Source organism: Cyprinodon variegatus, unplaced genomic scaffold (assembly GCF_000732505.1).
Source record: "Cyprinodon variegatus isolate N-32 unplaced genomic scaffold, C_variegatus-1.0 Scaffold581, whole genome shotgun sequence".
Taxonomy (NCBI): Eukaryota; Metazoa; Chordata; class Actinopteri; order Cyprinodontiformes; family Cyprinodontidae; genus Cyprinodon; species Cyprinodon variegatus.
Genome location: NW_015151034.1, coordinates 541,765 through 547,711, shown reverse-complemented (window position 1 = coordinate 547,711; position 5,947 = coordinate 541,765).

Below are 5,947 nucleotides of genomic sequence, written 5' to 3'. Positions count from 1 at the left end.
TATATATATATATATATATAGTGTGTGTGTAATGTAAGTTTTTTAAAAGGCCACTGCTTATAAGACCCGGATATATGAATATATTGCTATGTTGTTCTGTATACTTACAGAACAACATAGCAATATTAGGACACAAACTTCCAACATCACAACCTCCCATTCTACTGTTAAATACTATCAAACTTGAGCTACCATTACACATCATGAATCATTGGAATCATATTATAGGCTAAAATTATTAAGACTTACAATGGCCCTACTAAACCAGGCACAAATGTGGAACTCGGCCATTTGCAGATTTTATCAGGGCCATAATGTTGCAACAGATTCTGCTAGTCAGGATTTTTGAATAGATTAAGAAACTCAGATTCTTTACTAGTAATTCCACTCACTTTCCATTTCTCTGGGCCTTGACATGCTACACTAAAGCTGGTGCTCTTCAGCTTTCACTATTAATAGTGATCTTCCCCTTGTGTTGTGTTCAAGAGATGAAAAATGGTAAAGACAGTAAAAAAATCGATTGAATCGATTTTGAATCGATTCCTTTACAAATTTGCAAAATCGATGTCTAGGGAATGAGATCGATTCATTTTGTAGTGACCCGCGTGACATTCACATTCAAAATAAGTAGGAAAGATGCACTCAAGATGACTTCAAGCCAGACAGCTGCACATACACCCAATAGTTTGACTGTAGACATTAACAAATGGGGGCTTACCAGAAAACACCCTGTAGTTGTTACAGACAACGCTGCAAATATGGTTTGTTCCGGGAAGATAATGCAGCTCATGCATGTCTGCTGTGTCATGTCTGCTTGCTCGAGTGAGGCTTCACTTTTTCACTTTTCACAAACAAGTTTAGACTTTTGAGACAGTTTTGTTCACATCTCATGTTTAAACTGTCTGATTTACAAGTTTGCACTTTGTGTTTAATGTGACAGGAAAAATAAAATACATGAGTATTTTGAAACACAGTTGAACCATTTTCATTATTGTAAAAACAGATTGAATCGAAATGAATCAATTTAGAACTGTATGAATCAAAATCGAATCGATTCAGGACTTTGGCGAAAAAGCCTTAAGATTTACTGCACTTTAGAAAATGCAAGCAGTATGAAAGCTGTTGCACTCAGTGTAACAATATTTTTAATGTTTTTTGTAACTTGTAATCATATTTTTACTCATTTGTTGCACTTTATAAAGTCTGTTGTACAGCAATTTGGGCAGATGTAGCTGTTTTTAAATGTGCTATAAAAATAAAGTTGACACTGACATGTGCTTGCAATCATTTAATGTCACATTTTGAAGTTAAATACACAAATGAACTTTTGCATGATGTTGAATAAAGATGCCCCTGGGGTAGGGGACGATTAAAGATAAGGTGTTGAATGTTCAACGGATGCACAGGTGTGGGAGTTTCCTTTCCTTATATTTTGCAAATTTAAAGGCCAGTTTTCCAGAAAACACGATTCAGCCGATTGCTCACAGTTTGTGTAGAGTAACGACACAATGGAAATTTTTCTTTTGACCTATATTAACATTTTATTTGGCCACTTAAAACTGCCCAACAATTAAAGGCACTGTTTCCTGGAAAGGTGAGTGGAACAAGATAGGAAAATCATCCACGCCAAAATCCCCACTTTAACGACACTCTTATCAACCTGCGTCCAGGTGAACCCAAGCCTGCCTGGGCTGAGCTTTGACGCTTGCCTTTTCTTTTTTTCTTTTATTTTAAATAAAATGAAACACTGTGCAGAGACTTCAAACCGACTGCTTTCCTGCCGTGTCTGCAGAGGAGGAGAAGCCTGGCAAAACTGGACCCTGCTCTGTTTTTGGAGATCCTGCTGCTTCATGGTTCAGCCTACAGTCAGCATGCTTAGAGGATTCTCATCCATAATCAACCACATGGAGGGAGGTAAATAAAAATAGCCTGTTGTGCAAAAAAACATGCACAATTAATTTTTGTTTTTTGTTTTTTGTTCGATAGATTCTGAAATAAGCCCTGGTATAATTAAAGTATTTCTGATTTTGATTCCTGGTTGATGGGACAGGTGTTGTGAATGAAACTTGAAAGAGCTCCTGTGTGTCGCTGAATGTTTTTATTGGTGACTGAAAGACATCTTCTGCCTCCATTTATCTGTTTACTACAGTGTGTTGAATTTCTGTTAATGTGTATTTAAAGACATTTCAATTAGTGGAAAAAATGGCAGAGGGGAATAAAAAAAAAGTCTAATTGCGACCCCCATGCAGTACCTCCGGGGACCCCACTAGGGGTTGCGGATCCCCTGATGAAGACCTCCAATACATATACTATTATTGCTATGTTGCCATTCATGCCGTCCATTTAACATATTGTGCAAGGTGATTAACATGCATTCTACTGTCTTGTTTTTTTTCTTATCTAGTCAGTTATAGAGATATGTAAACAATATTATTATTTTCTGTTACAGATATGCCACTTTCTAGAACATAATAATAAAAAACAAAATAGTGTGCGATTGGGTTTTAATGTCGTTCATTAGAAATGCAAAGTAGAAGAGAAAAGTTCGCTGCTTCTTCCTGACCCCAGGATCCTCTGTCTATGCAGACCTGAATCTGGCTGTTTGTGGCTAAGCCAAACAACATAGTGATGGATATGCACTGAATAGACAGACTGATTCTTGTGTAGAAGCTTCTATTTTTTTAAAATAAAAAAATAGATTAATATGTACCCCATGCACCTTTTCTTCCTTTTGATGGCTTCTTTTTGACAATTGAGCTGATGTGACAAGTGAATAGATCCATAAAATTGATCTTATCTTATATTTTATAACAGCTTGTCACATTGTTGGTCCTTTCTGGTAGGTCTGCTGTTGGAGACTTTTCCATCAAACACAAAAGTGTAGTCCAATGCTACATAGGGTAAATTACAATTGTTGACAGAACTTTAGCAAAAACAAGATTTGAGCTGAGACTCTCTGTATAACAGATACTGGTTTAAAGGGAACTAGCCGATGAAGGTAAACATGTGAAAAAAAACAATAATAACATAGATGTCATATTCAATTACTCATAGTCTCAGTTCTCTCTACTGTTCCTTCCTCCAGGTTTTCAGTGGGTTGTTTTCATGAAATAAATTGGTCCTTATGTTCTCACCTCCCGGCTGCAATTGTGTTGGATGGGGGGTTGAGGGTGCCGTGTACCCTTCCCCATTTGAGCTATTTTCCTAAACTTTGCAATTAATTGGGTTTCAAATCATCACTCAGTAAATGTAAAAAGATAAAAAAAAAAGAAAACAGTAGCAGGAGAGTTTGTCTAAAAACAAGACTTTGTGTATTTTAAAACAGTTACTTAAATGTTGTGGTGCATTTAGCCTTAGATTTCTAAAGAAGAAGATTGCTAAATCCAAATTCAAATACAATAAAGATTAAAAAAAGATACAATGAAAGGCAACATTTTTAATTTTTGTTAATTTTCATCCCTCTATTTTTCTCTCCCCTCCCACTGCTGTATTGTTAGAGGGTTCTGGTCTATTATGTTGTGTTTATTAAGACAATATAATCATTATATCTCTGATCACTATTTAAATCAGCTAATTTAGAAAAAAATATATATATTTCATGATAACATATTACATTCTCCCTTATCAAACTTTAGTTAGTCCTAATGACTGCCGCTTTTATGTTAAGTAGTGTGTGCATGTACGTTCGACATAATTATTTTTTGTGTTAAGACACGTTGGGACTCTCTCCTCCAAACAACAATAATGGTAAAATCCAATCTATTCCTAAAGAAAAACAGAAAATCTGAAATTACTAAGGATTATCCTTAAAGCGCTTAAAGGTAATAAATAAAGCCGAGGCACAAGTAAACTTAAATAATAATAGCAGAGAAAAAGATTTGCTTAGAGCGTGGGATTATAGTTCTAGGTTTCTTCCTATTCCCATCCCCACTTTCTTTTATATTATCAGATAAAAAAGAGAAAAAGATTAGCCAATTAATTTTATCCCGAATAAAATCCTCACCGCCAGTCAGACGTCTCTCATTTTTTTGTCCTATAGCAAATTTTGTCCAACTCTTTAGAAGGAGCAATAATCTCCCTTTTACATAGCAAATAACATAAACAGTGAGGATGGTAAAGTTCTCCCAGTTGCCAACCATGTAGAAATCTTCCATTGTTATCGTAGTTATTCTTCAACTGTGAGTTACAGAATCTGAAACAAAAATCCAGTATATTGTGTGATTTTTAGGTAACTAAATAGCATTTTATTGCATATATGTATTGGATACATAAAAAAAAGAACAATTAATATTTGGTACAGGATTTTGGGTTATTGCTCCATAAGGATCTTCTTCCGATCTTTCGGAAGGTTTCGGGGCTTTCACTGGGTAATATGGACATTTAGCTCTCTCCAAAGACTTATGATTGGGTTCAGGTCTGGAGAATGGCTTGGCTGCTCCAGGACCTTGAGATGTCTCTTGCTGAGCCAACCTGACTCTGTGCTGGATTTCATTGTCATTCTGAAAGACCCAGCAATGACCCATCTTCAATGCCCTCAATAAGGGCATTGAAGATGGGTCCTTCTTCAGAATATGGAAAGTGGAGTTCAGTCCAAAGAGCTCTATTTTTCAAATTTGCAAACTTCAAATGGACCTGGATCTGCCCTCACTTTAGCAGGAGAATCTTGTTTGCTCTGCAGGATTTTAATCCATGCCAATGTAGTATGTTTCTATTGGTCTTCTTTGAGAATATGTTCCTAGGTCTCCTCAGGTCATTGACCTGATTCTGCTGTATAGTTCTGGGCTGGTCCCTCACCTTTCTCATGATCATTGAAACCCCATTAGGTGACATCTTACATGGAGCCCCAGGCTGAGGGAAAATGTCCATTTATTACCTCAGCCAAGGAGGTTTTTTTGTGTGTGTAGTAGAGCTTGTTTGTTTTCCTGTATATAGGACAACTTGAAAAGTTATGGACAGAATTGAATTACTTTTTTTTATCAGAGGTATCAGAGGTATTCCTCCTGCCAAGGAATCCATTACATTTTGGTGATGATCCTGATCTCAATATGGATGCAGAACATTTTTAAAAGATTCTCCAACATTGTAATATAGGGATACTTAGTGGAACAAGCAGTTCCCTGCTAAACCAGAGGGTGGCAGCAGTGACTATTGATAGCCTCAGCATTGGACTCAAAAAAAATCCAAATGCATTTAACTGCAGACAAAAACACAAGTACAGGGAAAGTTGTTGGTTGGTCAGCAGGAGCTCTTACGAACTGTTTTTTTCTTTTTCTTTTGGGGGCTTTTACGGCACTAGTGGTTCATTTTATAAACAGTAGGCTGACAGGAAAGAGGATATGAGAGAGGGGGAGAGACATGGGGAAAGGACCACAGGCCAGATTCAAACCCTGGTCGGCCATATCGAGGACTAAGTCCACCAAGCACGCCCCATGATCAGATTTTATGGAATTGTTTTTCCAGAGGTGCAACTCATGCCAAGCAACAATTCATTTATATGTGTAATGATCCAGAATATGTGTGAATTTTAGCTATAGATGTGAGTCACAATTTTGGGCTGCTTAGTGGAGGTCGGTACTCTCTGAATTCTTTACTAGTCTTGTACTTGTTTGATTGAGTGTGTGGCCAGGTCTCCTTTACACCTGAAGCAACACCAAACAAGTGTAGATAGTACAGGTAATGAGTGGAGAACAGGACAGCTTTTTAAAGAAGAACAAACAGACCAATGAGAGCTGGAATTCTTCCCGGTTGATAGGTGATCTAATACTTCATACAAAAAAAAAGAAATTACTTGGAAATCGCTCAATGTTAGTACCCGGATTGACCTGGATTATTAATTCATTCTTTCACTCCCAGTTGAAGAGTACCTATGATAAAAATGAAAGACGTCTTCATGCTTTGCAAATGGGTGAATAGCAAATGTATCAAACTCTTGCTCTCCTCACTGTAT